Below are 14550 nucleotides of genomic sequence, written 5' to 3'. Positions count from 1 at the left end.
CCCTGCCCCCATTGCTTTTCATATGTCTGTTCTCCCCTCCTCCACTCTACTTGTTTCTTTACTCCCCTTTAAATATGGGGCCAAGGGTGATTCAGCCGTCCCCCATTTAAACCATTCCATTCTTTCAACCAACTATTCTAAAAACCATGATAAGTGAGATCATTCTGTGTTTGTCTTTCTTCTTTTGGCTTACTTCATTTAACATGCTACCTTCCAGTTCCTTTCATGTTCCAGCAAATCACATGATTTAATCATTTTTTAAACTGGCAGACACCTATTTATTATTATTATTATTATCGTCATCATCATCATCATCATCATTTTAATGTAGAAAAGCCACTGTAAGTTTTACTTGGGACCCAATGGAAGACTGTTGATGAAATAGAGACATTTCCAGAATACAAGATCACCTGTCCTATCCAACAGATCAGCATCGAAGACAGTACTTATGGCCCATCACAAAGCTTGTAGCCCCCAGGCTATATCATTCTTACCAAGCATATCATTCTTTGTTACGTTTTCTACCCAAGACGACTTGAAATCTTTAAAATCCACTTAGTCTCTCCCAGAGCATGGCTCTACTCCAGGTTCACCAGGGTACACCCCAATAAACTCTTATTTTTTCACTTTACTGTCTCTGTTCCTCTGTCTGCACTGGGTGACGTCAAAGATCTCTCATCTGAAATCTTAGAGACAGTCTGGCTTAAGGAAGAAATGGAAATCCTATCTGCTATGGAAAGCTAGGAATCTGCAGATCTGCCGTAATGGACCAGAGCCTGGATCCTGCTCCTGATATTAAGAAAAACCTGGGAACCAGCATCTCTCACAGTTTTGAAGAAGGAATGGGATAGACTCCTTTCTGCCAGGACGCTCCTATAGAAGGTGAGAGGACCAAGGCCATCTCTAGCTCATTGTTTTGACCTAATCTTTACATTTTATGGACAAGCCTGGGTAAACCTGACATGTCAGATAAAATATTAATGCCATTATTGATGTATCTCCTGTCTCTAGAAAAAAAACTCTCAGTAAATAACAGGGCATCCCAAATAGAGAGTTCTCCAATCCTGCTGCATTTACGCAAAAGAATAAGCCAGGTTTTTAAAGCCATCTAGCAAATATAAAGCGAAGAAAACTGTTCTTGTAACTTGCCCTCTGTAGAAATCAGATTCTAGTTCTACAGAGTGATTGAACAAATGTATTCTAATGGGTTTGATAAAAATAGGATTTAATAAGCCTAACAGTCCCATTTGCACCCACACAGTAGGGCCATTAATTTTAATAAGGGTATCTTTTCCTTGGAATCTGTCTGGTTTTTCTCTGAGAACATTGCCTACTGAAATTCATCCAGGCACAGGTATAGGAAATCTCCAAAATCACCCTCAATCAATTGCTCCTCTATCAATATTATGGGTCACCAACTGACCTCCTGATTCAACAATCACACTAAAAACGACAACCCTTTCCCACCAAAAGTAGCTAAAGAACTTCCTCGGTTCTCCCTTATATATAATCAAAACTACTGGTATGCAAGGTTTGCTCGGAACCAAATGAAGATCAGCTGATGAAATAGAGACATTCCCAGAATCAAAGATCACCCTGCCCCCTCTGGCACTGAAGACAGGGCTGATGGACCATCCCAAGTCTGGTAGCCCCCAGGATATATCCCATGCGTACCAAGCATACCACTCCCACGGGTCTTTGCTACCTTCTCACCCAAAGCATATTAAAATCCTCTTAGTTTCTCCCAAGGCATGGTTCTACTCCAACCTCGCCAGAAATCTTAGGGTCTTCTCGGGACCACACCCCAATAAATTTCTCCTATATCTTCACTTGTCTTTATCCTCTTTCTGCACCGGGTGAAGTTTCAGACTTTTCAGCCACAACTGTGGAAATGATTCTAGAATTAAAATTGATTAGATAGAGGCTGGCGCCAGAAGCTGGGGACTCCGCGCCAGGTGTGGGGCGGTTGAGAGCCCTCCCCACCCAAGGGACCCAGCCCCAAGAGCCGACCTCCACTACCCAACCACCGCCACGCTCCAGGCTGCTTTCCAGACACAATATAAGACACTTTTTACCCATTTATGCCTCGCAGAGAGCCAAGCAAGCTACCAAGAGCATTCCACCCACAGGAGCGGAGCCTGGCAAGCTCTCCGTGGCATATTCAATATGCCAAATACAGTAGGTCTGACAATAGGTCTCATTCCCCTGACCCTGAAAGAGCCTCCAATCGTAGGGAAAGACGAGTAAAAAAAGGCTGCTAAAATCTCAGAGCTGGTAGGAATAGAAACGTTACTGGGGCCCACTAGAGTAATTCGATGATCAATGGGATGACAGTGATACAGTGATACAGATAGGGGCTGGAGCAATAGCACAGAGACTAGGGTGTTTGCCTTGCACGTGGCTGACCCAGGTTCGATTCCCATTGGAGTGATTCTGTGTCTGGTTTTGCATGGGTGGTCTTCAAAGACTCTACATGGTCTCATCCATGGAGGTGGTTGGCATTTGTGTGGTGGTGTCGTATATCCCTGTGCTTCAATCCATGTGTACAGATGAATGTGCTCCTTTGAGGGCATAAATATAACCAATTTTTGTCAGAACTATTAGCTAAAAATATTCTTCCCCATTGAAATGACTTGGCACCTGCATCAAAACTCCAATGCTCATATTCCTGACTCAACTTTGTATTTTTCCCCTCTATTTCTTATTTTGTGGAAGTTCACCCCAATACCAAACTGTCTTCATTAAGGAAGGATTATGTACCCTTCTGAATTTTAGTTGTTCTCCAACACTGGCCTTCAATTTCAAACTTGAGCATTTGAAGTGCTACTGCATCTTTATTTGAATATTAGAATCAGTTACTGAACTCGCTATCTCAACAGGGAGGAAGAATAAGAAATAGGACAGATTTACACATGAATGAATGAAGCAGCCAATGAATCAACAAAAATCTGCTCATTTAATGAAATGATAATTGATAATCCTATAATCCAAATAAAAGAAAGAAGTTCAGGTCTTGAGATCAATCACAGATAAAATAATCAGAGGTCATACAGGTGAATCAATTAATAAAAGAAAAGACAAATGGATAGGGGATGAATAAATGCTGAAAGTATATGTAACGATTAATTAAAAGGATGAGTTGACATTTAAGTGATGTAAGAAAAAAGTGGGAGAACAACTCAACAGTTTCTTTGTTCATACAGCAGATCGGATACTTGACTTCATTGGGAGCTTGGTTGAAACCTTTATTGCTTCTGATCTGAGACCCACGTGTTGCATCTTCTTCAGACAGGACTTTAGTCTGATTCTTCAACTCATAAAGGAGTCATCAGACTCAAGTCTGTTTACTGGCCCCACCTGCCCACCTGTGATGTGGGGGTATTTGAGTGTGATCAGGAATCCATAGCAGAGCATAGTGCTGGTGGTCTCTGAGCCAGCAGAGAAGAGTGAGAGTGCAGAGATGATGAGGTTCTTGTGATGGAATTCAGTATTGGGGTCGGACTTCTTCTGTGTTTGGGGAAAAGAGTTTTAGTCAAGGGAACCTGAAACCTCACTCTTGATGAACAACTCTGTATTCCCCTTCTATTTCCTGTCATCTCACACCATTTCAGACCTTCCTTCTGCAGATCTCTCCACCAATACAGAAAGCTTGTCACTTGTCCTCCTGTATTCTCTCTCCCTTTCCCATTCTCTATCTCCCTCTTATGCTCTTTCTCTCTCACACACTCTGTCCCTTTCTCTCTCTTCCCTCTTTTTCTTCTATGCCTTGATGCCCTAACATACCTTTCACCTGTTTGTGTATCTCTCCACCCAATCCTCTGTTCTTCCCTCTATTCTCTTATCACCCTCCTGCTCTTGCCCTTCCCTTATTACCTCCCCACCAGTCCTCCATCCCTTTCCCATTCCCCTCCCCAGGCCCCATTTTGTCCATGCGGATCAGGTAGGCATCAATGAAGTCACGGGGAGCAGTGCAATCCAGAGTCTCACCGTGCTTCCTCACTCTGCAAACAATGAAGGCGTTGACGTCCTTCATCTTCTCATTGATCTGGTTGTGTGGGCCAGGAAAGTGCTTCAAGACGCCAGAGAAGAGCTCAAACACCTGTGGATGAGCGAAAAATTCTAGTGCCTCCTGCAATTGAGCAAGCAAGTCAAAGTGTGGTCCATGCATACTAGTTCCCAACGATGGCCCAGACCTGTCTTTCTATCACTGGATCCTGCTTACACTGATGCTGTCTCCTTCCAACATTTTTCTCTTACTGATTTTCCACCTTCATTCTCGAATCCTCTGTGTCTCTCTGCCCCCAAATTCCCATCTCTCTCCACTCCACCTCTCTTATCTCTCTGTGTCCCACCTCTGCTCCTCTCTCTGAGCATTCATTTCCTCCTCAAGTCACTTGGTCTGTTTTGCTCAAACCTCTCCCTGACCCTCCCCTCCTCTCTGCATTTCCTGTGGTGTGTCAGGAATGATAATGTGATGCTCACCTAGAGGAGGAAACAGGTCGCTCAGCCCCACTGACTTCTTTGGGTTTGGGTTTCTATTATTCTGTCTGATAACAGATTTAATATTTATCTTGATGCAATAATCACCCAAAGTACAGGGAAGTAATAGTAAGATGCAAAGTTGCTTATGAACTCCTTCTTCAGAGATAACTGTGGCTGTTATCTGGACTTTCATGCTGACTTTTCTCTCTCCAGGGTTCTCTGCGGACAAGAACATTGAAATCTCCTCTTGAGCCCATCGCACAAGCTCATTATCGTCTCTCCTAATTTCGCACTTGACTTTCGAGTCAGAAGTCTTGAAAACTCTGCGGAAAGTCCTACATGACCATCTGACTTACAATCCTGTTGAGGAAAAGCCTTCATTGCTGCTGCTCTTCATGTTTTGTTTGGATTGAGGCATATTTAGTGGTGCTCAGTGCTTACTCTTGGCTCTGTGCTCAGGAGTCACTTCTGGTGGTGCTCAAAGGAACATATACAGTAAAGGGATTGATCTCCTTCCCTGCTGTCCTCTCTCAGCTCAGTTCAGATTCTTTTAACTTAAAATACAGATGACCCTCAACAACATGTTGAATTGTAGGGGCTAAGTTCTACAAGGATTTTCCCCCCTTTTGGTCTGCATCCACAAATTTGCCCATTCTGAATGTCACTGTTTAACACTGCAGATAAAAGCCTGCATATAGGGGCCAGAGCGATGGCACAGCAGGTAGGGCATTTGCCTTGCACACGGACGACCCAGGTTTGATTTCCAGCATCCCATATGGTCCCATTCAGGAGTAATTCCTGAATGCAGAGCCACAAGTAACCCCTGTGCATGGCCAGGTGTGACCAAAAAAAGAAAAAAAGAAACTGCATATAAAAGAGATGATTATGAAATCCACTAGGACTGGGGAGGTGGACACTTATGTCCTTGGTATTTCAAGGATCAATTGTTTATTATAATTAAAGATAAGTCATCATCTTAAATATATGCCATTATTTTAATAGAGGGGAATATGTATCTATCACCTTTTCCCAAAAACATTATTTAAAAACCATGGTTTACAATATTTCTCATGATAATTTATTACAGGCATTCAATATTCCAGCAGCAATCCCACCACACTGACACATTCTCTCCACCATTTTCTCTGTCTTGCTAACCACCCCTCAAATCAACACCCCTTAGCAGGCTTACATAATTTATTTTATAGTGCTTTATAAATGGCTAATGGAATGATTTTAAAAAATACTTTAGCAAAAGAATTAGTGAAAATCATTGTGTCTCATCATGGGGACATTAAGTCCTTGTCCGAGGGATTCTTAAAATGTTACAAGTTAAGCCTTCTCTACTAATGTTTTAGTTATTGATACTGGTTGGCTTCAATGTTATATTCCGTGCAATCTGGTATGCTACTACTGGGTTGCCGGTATTGCGGTAGAGTTTGGAGAAAATCCAAAATGTCTAACTGGTCAGTTTAGCTGGAGTTATATTTTTTATTTGGCCGCAGCTTTGGGGCGTGGGAGTGACATCATGGTCTTCCAGAAGTAGAGGGAAGGCAGGGGAGGTAGCCTATTCCGAATCCACGAAGACCTAAAGTTTTCAGTTACAGAGGTTTTCAATGGGTTAAATTCACTGTGAGGCTCAGTTCTAAGGCAATAGAATCCAGCCAGAGGCATGGCAGCAATGTTGGGGTGTGGAAGTGAGTGGCTGCGGGGCATGATTTGGGCAGGCACTGACCCACCCCTCTCTAAGAGTGCCCTGGATGTTTCAACCGGGAATAGGTGTCCAAAATATTTTTGTGTCTCTGTATCTATAATCTTGAGAAGAGTTTTTAACAAAAGAAGAAAGATGAGCCCAGAAGTTTCTCAGTGGCAAAATAGTGTGAATGACAACCATGGGCCTCAGAGTTCAATCCTGGGGCTTCCAAGCTGAGAAAACAAGAGTCCATGAGGGGTTGGATATGTAGTACATCATGTAGCACGCTTGTCTTGCATGTACCCAACACAAATTATCGCCAGAATCCCACATGATCCCTGAGCCTTGCGATGAATAATGCCAGAGCATGACATGGTATGGCAAAAAAATAGTCCATGAGGCTCTGCTACATGGAACCCTCATGCCCAATAAAGTGTATGAGAGACTGGAGGAGTGATAGTACAGTGAAAATAGGATCTTTGCCTTGTATGCTGTGAATGGAGATTCAATTCTTGGCACCCCATATGATCCCCTGAGTCCTGCCAGAAGTGATTCCTGAGCATAGAACCAAGAGTAATACATGAGTATCCCCAGGTGTTGCCCCCAAACAAACAAACTAAAAACATTTGTGTGAACAACAATGGAAATGTTCAATGCCAGTGAGCACAAGCAAGCTTGTGGGTGACCTGTGGACTCAACATAACCAAACAGATGGAGGAAAAGAGAACTGACACATACATAAATGGGAAATTTAAGAAATACAGTTTCCAGTTTTCATAGATATTTTTTAATTTCTCCCAAAGAGGGATCCAGGCAATAACTTAGGAGAATCAGAAACGAGAGTCAATCTTTTTCTCCTTAATAGTCTCTTGAGCCTATTTTTTTGCATGTAGCCGTCCAGTGATGCCAACACAATTTATTAAAGAGGCTTTCCTTACTCCACTTCACATTACTTGCACCTTTATCAAAGATTAGATGAGCATATGATTGAGGAGAGATGTCAGTGTATTCAACCCTGTTCCATTGGTCTGCAGTTCTGCCTTTGTTCCAGTACCATGCTGTTTTAATTATTACTGCTTTGTAGTACAGTTTGAAGTTCGGGAGGTTGATTCCTCCCATTTTCTTTTTCCCAAGAATTGCTTTAGCTATTCGTGGGGGCTTATTGTTCCATATAAATTTCAAGAGTGTTTGCTCCATTTCTTTGAAGAATGTCATGGGTATCCTTATAGGGATTGCATTGAATTTATACAATGCTTTCGGTAGTATTGCCATTTTGACAATGTTAAGTCTCCCGACCCATGAGCAGGGGATATCTTTCCATTTCCTCATGTCCTCTTTTATTTCCTGAAGTAGCGTTTTGTAGTTTTCTTTGTACAGGTCCTTTACTTCCTTAGTTAAGCTGATTCCTAGGTACTTGATTTTCTGGGGCACAATTGTGAATGGGATTGTTTTTTTATGTTGCTTTCTTCTCTCTCACTGTTTGCGTATAGGAAAGCCATGGACTTTTGGGTATTGATTTTATAACCTGCAACTTTACTATACGAGTCTATTGTTTCTAGGAGTTTTTTGGTGGAAGTTATTGGGTTCTCTAAGTAAAGTATCATATCATCTGCGAATAGTGAGAGCTTGATTTCTTCCTTTCCTACCTGAATGCCCTTAATATCTTTTTCCTGCCTAATGGCTATTGCAAGTACTTCCAGTACTATATTGAACAGCAGTGGAGAGAGTGGGCATCCCTGTCTCGTCCCTGATCTTAGAGGGAAGGCTCTCAGTTTTTCCCCATTGAGGATGATGCTTGCTGTAGGCTTGTGGTAGATGGCTTTAATTATGTTGAGGAAGGTCCCCTCTATACCCATTTTGGCTAGGGTTTTCATCATAAAGGGGTGCTGGATCTTGTCAAATGCTTTCTCTGCATCTATTGATATGATCATATGCTTTTTATCTTTTCTTTTGTTGATATGGTGGATTATGTTGATTGATTTCCGAATGTTAAACCATCCTTGCATCCCTGGGATGAATCCTACTTGGTCATGGTGTATGATCTTTTTGATGAGTAGTTGGATTCTATTTGCTAGTAGTTTGTTGAGGATCTTTGAATCTGTGTTCATCAGGGATATCGGCCTGTAATTCTCTTTCTTTGTGGTATCTCTGTCTGCTTTTGGTATCAGTGTGATATTTGCTTCGTAGAAACTGTTCGGAAGTGTTTTTGATATTTCAATTTCGACTCTGCCTAACACCATGTACAAAAGTAAGATCAAAATGGATTAAAGACCTCAACATCAGACCAGAAACCATAAGGTACATTGAAGATAAAGTTGGCAAAACCCTCCATGACATTGAAGCTAATGGTATCTTCAAAGATGCCACGCCACTGGCCGAGCAAGTGAAAACAGAGATAGATAAATGGGACTATCTTAAACTAAGAAGCTTCTGCACCTCCAAAGAAACAGTGACCAAAATACAAAGACAATCTACAGAATGGGAAAGGATATTCACCGAATACACATCTGACAAGGGGTTGATATCCAGGATATACAAAATACTGGTTAAACTCCACAAGAAGAAAACATCCAACCCCATCCAAAAATGGGGCAATGAAATGAACAGAAACTTTCTCAAAGAAGAAATCCGAATGGCAAAAAAGCACATGAGAAAATGCTCTACATCATTAATCATCAGGGAGATGCAGATCAAAACCACAATGAGATACCATCTCACACCTCAGAGACTGGCCCACATTCAAAAGAACAAAAGCAACCGATGCTGGCGTGGATGTGGCGAGAAAGGGACACTCCTTCACTGTTGGTGGGAATGTCCACTGGTTCAGCCCTTCTGGAAAACAGTATGGACGATTCTCAAAAAATTAGAAATTGAGCTCCCATTTGACCCAGCAATACCACTCCTGGGAATATATCCCAGAGAGGCAAAAATGTGTAGTCGAAGTGACATCTGCACTTGTTTGTTCATTGCAGCACTCTTTACAATAGCCAGAAACTGGAAGAAACCTGAATGCCCAAGAACAGATGACTGGTTAAAGAAACGTTGGTACATCTACACAATGGAGTACTATGTAGCTCTTAGAAAAGATGAAGTCATGAAATTTACATACAAGTGGTACAATATGGAAAGTATCATGCTAAGCGAAATGAGTCAGAAAGAGAGGGATAGACATAGAAAGATTGCATTCATCTGGGGGATATAAAGTAACAAAGTATGAGATTAATACCCAAGAATAGCTGAGATCAGCAACAGGAGGATTACTCCATAACTTAGAGGCCAGCCGGGTATCCTAGAGGAAAGGGCAGCTCAGATAGAGAAGGGAGCACCAAATAAAGGATGTTTGGAGGATCCTCCCAAGAGGGAAGATGCATGTCGAAAGTAGACTATGGACTGAACATGTTTGCCACTCAATGCCTCTTTTGCAGACCACAACACCCAAAAGGAGAGAGAGAACACAGGGGATTGCCCTGCCACAGAGACAGGGGGGATGGGGGGGATGGGGGTGGGAGGGATATTATCTATGGTGGTGGAAAATGGGCGCTGGTGGAGGGATGGGTATCTGATCATTGTATAATTGAAACCAAAGCACAAAAAATTGTAAATCTACAACTTTAAAAAAAATAAAATAAAATAAAGGAAAAAAAATAGTCTCTTGAGCACCCTTTATCTATGCCTTCACTCTTTTCTCTTATCCTTCTTTCTTCTCTCCTAAGATCGCAATGCTTAGTCTATATGGATGGTTATAGTCTTTAGTCTTTGGTTCCCTGAATATATGACCTCCCTTATCACTCCCCTCTCTATTGGTCTTTCCATCTATCTACCATCTCTGACCTCTGCTTCCTGCATCCCCACCTCTATTCCACTTTTTCCCTATCCTCTTCCATCCCTGATCTGAATTCCTGCACCCTAAAACAGATCACCACCATAAGCACCTCATCCCCACCATCCTCCACCTTTCCTGACCTAGGTGGAGAAGGAGCTCACAATAGCAAATGATTCTAAGAACAAGTTTAGCAGTCAAAAGAACTGAGGGTCTTGGTAGGAGAAACATTCCCCAAAGACAATGGAGCAGATGATATTGGCGGTGATGGCTTGGAAGAAGAAGGTGGGATCCTGTAGCATTCCTGAGGAGAGAGGATGCAGTTTATTGGACACTGACTCAAAGGCCTGGGTCTGCTCATTGAACAATGGCAGAGCCCTTATTGATTTGCCACTGTCCACTTTAGGGTTTAGGAAACAGAGTAATGATAGGGAAATGCATGTGTCCATGTTATTATCAATCACATATTTTGTACAATAACAGTGACAAAATATTGTCTGTCCTCATTTCAGCACACTGTGAGGACGACATGAAATGGGCTGATAATCCCATTTCACAGATAGGCACACAAAGCTCTCTGCATCGTCCTGCCATGCAGATGATTAAACTGTTACACAACTGCTCATTACTGAGGCCCAGGTAGAGACCCACACAGTCAGCTGGTGTAAAAAACTATGCACCCTGAAGGTTGTGAGTTTGCGGACTCTCTGGACAGCTCTGTCTAACCACCCACGTTCGGTGCCCTAGAGCCGTTGTGTGTGGATAGAAAGTATCATGCTAAATGAAATGAGTCAGAAAGAGTGGGACAGACATAGAAAGACTGCACTCCTCTGGGGAATATAAAGTAACATAATGGGAGATGAACACTCAAGAATAGTTGAGATAAGTACCAGGAGGTCTGCTCCACAGCTTGGAAGCCGGCAGTACATGCTGGGGGGAAAGGCAGATCATATAGAGAAGGGAGCACCAAGTAAAGGGTGTTTGAAGGACTAGCTCGGGATGCGAGATGCATGACGAAAGTAGACTATAGACCGAACACGATGGCCTCTCAATGCCTCTATTGCAAACCACGACACCCTAAAGGAAAGAGAGCAAAAGGGAATGCCCTGCCACAGAGGTGGGGCAGGGGATGGTGGATGGGGGTTGGGAGGGCTACTGGATCATTGGTGGTGGAGAATGGGCACTGGCGAAGAGATGGGTACTTGATCATTTATAACTGAAACCCAAGCACGAAATATTGTAAGTCTACAACTGTAACTCATGGTGTTTTACTAATAAATAAATAAAATGCTGATAGAGGAATTGAGATAGTTCCCTGACAAATGATGTGTATTTTTTCCTTCCCAGAACCCAGCAACTAGAAGATTCATTTATTACTCAACTTAAGCCCTTGTTCTGGTGCTCTCAGCAGCACAGGTAGTTAAATAGATTTGTTGTTGCTGCTGGGTTTTTTTCTTGTTTTGGCTACATTCAGTTCTGTTCTGGGCTTACTCCTGGCTTGTGCTCAGGGATCCATCCTGGTGGTGCTCAGGGGACTGTATGTGGAACCAGGGACCAATCCTGAGTTGGCTGCATGTAAAGCAAGACTTTACTGCTCTGTTATCTCCTTGATACCAGCTAAATGCTTTTGCAATCACCCTGTCCTTACTCTTGGCTCTCATCTGATCTTTCTGATATCTCAGCTAAATAGTCAATTTCTTAGGGGCTTGGGAGATAGTACAGTGGGGAAGACCCAGGTTGCCTGTGCAGACCAGGTTCAATTCCTGGAACCCCATAAGATCCCAAGAATCCACCAAGAGCGAATGCTGAGCACAGAGTCAGGAGGAAGTCCTGAGCATTGCCTGGTGTGCCCAAAAATAAATAAATAAATGAAGTGAAAACAACTAGTCTCAGGGGCTGGAGCGATAGCACAGCATATAGGGCATTTGCCTTGCATGCAGACGACCCAAGTTTGATTCCCAGCATCCCATATGGTCCCCGGAGCACCGCCGGAAGTGATTCCTGAGTTCAAAGCCAGGAGTAACCCCTGAGCATCTCCGGGTATGATCCAAAAAGAAAATAACTAGTCTCCTGATGTGAAAAGGTGTTTATCATCACTTATTATAAAGTAGCACTGTAGCACTGTTCTCCCATTTTTCATCAATTTTCCCGAGCGGTCCCAGTAATGTCTCCATTGTGAGACTTGTTGTTACTGTATTTGGCACATCAAATACGTCATGGGTAGCTTGCTCGACTTTGCCATGCGGGCGAGATACTCTCAGTAGCTTGCTGGGCTCTCCAAGAGGGGCGAGGCTCTCGAAGAGGGGCGGAGGAATCGAACTCAGGTCAGCCAGGTTGGCTGCATGCAAGGCAAACACCCAACCCGCTGTGCTATCGCTCCAGCCCATTATAAAGTAAAAAACTTCAAATCAAAACAATATTGAGACTTCATCTTACATGTGACGAGAATGGCATTTTGCTTCAGCCTCTGTGAAAGGCAGGATGGAGACTTCTTAAATATCAGTACCATGTCAAACTACTGCACCACAGTATCACCTTCTCTATCCACACACTGATTCCCAACAATGATGGCTCAGTGAGAGGAGACCATCCTTTAACACTCCTTCCTCCCACGCACTGAGATAGGCCACATTGCTCTCTTTTGCTGACGTTGCAGACTCCTGTTTCTTAATCTTGCCACATCCTTTGTCTCTCTCACTTCCAGTGAAAAGTGAAGGGTGGCAACACAATGTGGAATTCTCCACCCATGGATAATTCTCAAAGATCACTCCTCTGGCCCTCCAACCCCCTCCAAGAACACTGTCCATGTGTGTCCAACAGAGTATAGCTACCTCTGGGCCTCGGCTCTACCCACACTACACCAGATTCATCTCCATAACTCTTAGACACCCACCGCTGCACACCCTCCCCTGAACCTGGAGGGATGTCTGAGTCCCTCCCATGAATGATCCCCAAGGACTGAGAAGGGAAGTCACTCCCCCTTTGTCTGTGTCTCACCTTCAGGAAGGATTAGATGAGGCCTTTTCTGTCCATCTGCAGGAGGTTCCCTAATAAGGGTAGGGCCTGGGGGCCCGGAGGAAGATGTCCATGAGACTTTGTATGGTCCCTGGCCATGAGCAGCAAGAGTCCTGTGAGGACAGCCAGGAGGAGAATGACACTGAGTGTCATGTTCCCTGGTCAACCTGCCTTCCTCTCCACTGCTTGCTGAAGATGGGCCTTTTACCATGGAGCTTCCACCGTACCAAGTAGGTAACTCATCCAATCCCTGCCTCTCTCTGACTATTGCCTAGTAGCAAGAACTTGGATAAGAGTTACAAAGAGACACAAGATTCTTGCACAAGCAATAACCTGCTCACACTGTACCTTGTTCTCCAACCCTAGAAGTAGGAAAATGCCAAAATCCACAACAGTGTGTGTGTGTGTGCGTGTGTGTGAGAGATAGAGAGAAAGAGAGAGAGAGAGACAGAGAGAGAGGTGCTGCCCCATCTGTATGAGTGTGTGTGATGGAGCATTCCTTCTTGTTACAGTCTTAATATGCACTCACATTTACAAGTATTTATCCACATACCCTGGGACATGTGTCTCTCTGTTCATGATTTTGGTATCTGAAGCAGTTTGGGCACATACTTAAACTTGATGGAGTAATTCTGTGTCTCTTTTCACATGGGTGCAGTCTTTGATGACTCTATATGGTCTCACCTATGGAGGTGGTTGGCATTTGTGTGATGGTGGTGTACATCCCTGTGCTTGAGTTCATGTGTGCAGGTGAGTGTGCTTCTTTGGGGGCATAAGTATAACCAGTCTTTGTCAGAACTATTGGCTAAAAGTACTCTTTCCCAACTGAAATGACTTTGTACCTGCATCAAAACTCATATGCTTATATTCACAACTCAACTTGGGATTATTTTCTTCTTGTCTTTATTTTGTGAGTCTTCACCCCCAATACCTTACTGTCACGGTTAATGAAGATTTACACTTCCTTGTATCTTTTGGGTTTTTTCCTCCAACTCTGGCTCCTGTTTCAAACTTGGTTGTTTTTGTTTGTTTGTTTTTTGGGGAAGGGGGGCTGGAGATTTATTTATGGGTCTCTGGAGCAAGGCCGGTAGTAGAGCTTATATAGTGGCTCTGGAGTTGGTTCATGGGGGTGACTACCAGTTTTTCCGGAATATTGGGAAGTGGAAGGAGGTATTCCATCCCAAGTCCGAGAAAGCCTGGACATTTCAGTCACAAAACACGTATTCCCAAATTTTCAGCAGATGATATCTTGGTGAGATATGTCCTGAGGCAGTAGAATCAAGTCAAGTACCCTCACCACACCAGGGTACTTGGTACCAGGTACCAGTACCACCAGCACCAGGCTAACCCACCTCCCTCCGATTTACCCCAATCTGTTCATCCATGGGTGGATTAGAGATTAATTGTGACTTTTGATCTCTTTTGAGATTAATTTATGGGTCTCTGAAATAAGACCAGTAAATGAGCTTGTATAGCTGTGCTGGAGGTGGTTTGTGGGTGTGGCTCCCACATACCTAAGTTTTGACCTTTTAATTTCTTG

The 14550-nt window shown here is 43.3% G+C and overlaps 1 pseudogene; it reads right to left on the bottom strand.

Moving 5' to 3' along the window:
* Positions 1-3309: 3309 nt before the first annotated feature.
* Positions 3310-10297, bottom strand: LOC130043375 (cytochrome P450 2B11-like; annotated as a pseudogene).
* Between the last annotated feature and the right edge of the window lie 4253 nt (positions 10298-14550).

This window comes from Sorex fumeus, unplaced genomic scaffold (assembly GCF_029834395.1).
Source record: "Sorex fumeus unplaced genomic scaffold, SorFum_2.1 ptg000122l, whole genome shotgun sequence".
Taxonomy (NCBI): Eukaryota; Metazoa; Chordata; class Mammalia; order Eulipotyphla; family Soricidae; genus Sorex; species Sorex fumeus.
Note: the sequence above shows the minus strand (reverse complement) of the source record. Positions and strands in the feature narration are given on the sequence as shown.